This window comes from Buceros rhinoceros, unplaced genomic scaffold (genome assembly GCF_000710305.1).
Source record: "Buceros rhinoceros silvestris isolate BGI_N320 unplaced genomic scaffold, ASM71030v1 scaffold4233, whole genome shotgun sequence".
Classification (NCBI taxonomy): Eukaryota; Metazoa; Chordata; class Aves; order Bucerotiformes; family Bucerotidae; genus Buceros; species Buceros rhinoceros.
The window spans coordinates 55,364-55,805 of NW_010402863.1; the positions used below are offsets into that span (position 1 = coordinate 55,364).

The 442-nt window shown below is 37.8% G+C and overlaps 1 protein-coding gene across 1 annotated transcript in view; it reads right to left on the reverse strand.

Annotated features, from left to right (window-relative positions):
- ASB9 (ankyrin repeat and SOCS box containing 9) overlaps nt 1-442 on the reverse strand; it is a 15,846-nt gene that overhangs the window by 4,369 nt on the left and 11,035 nt on the right. The gene's annotated exons all lie outside the window — the stretch shown is intronic.

Below are 442 nucleotides of genomic sequence, written 5' to 3' on the forward strand. Positions count from 1 at the left end.
AAAAAAAAAAATCACTGTGCTAAATAGTGACCTACCTAAAAGATTATCTGTATGATGTTCGCTTGTTTTTTCCAAAGTGACTTTATTGGTCTATCATTTTTGTACTTGTTATGTGGCTACTTTAGGTTATATAGCTCCTTTGGCTTAGAAGAGTTATGCTACTGTGGATAACAAGAAATGGTCGTGTATTATCTGAGTGCTTACACTTCTAACTAGGCTTGTTTGACGCAAAGTATGAGGTGCTGAACTTTTTTCTGTGTTGGAAATGTTTCAAACTTTTTATGAACTTTGTGGGAATTAAAACGTTTGCAGAAATACTATGTAAAAATGATTGAGTTTAGGGTTGTCCTGGGTTCAACATGGAGGAACCGGATGCTCCCATGTTGTCCAGCTTTCTTCTTCCCAGAGAGATGTGGTTCTCCCAGGCTTCCGGGAAGAAGGA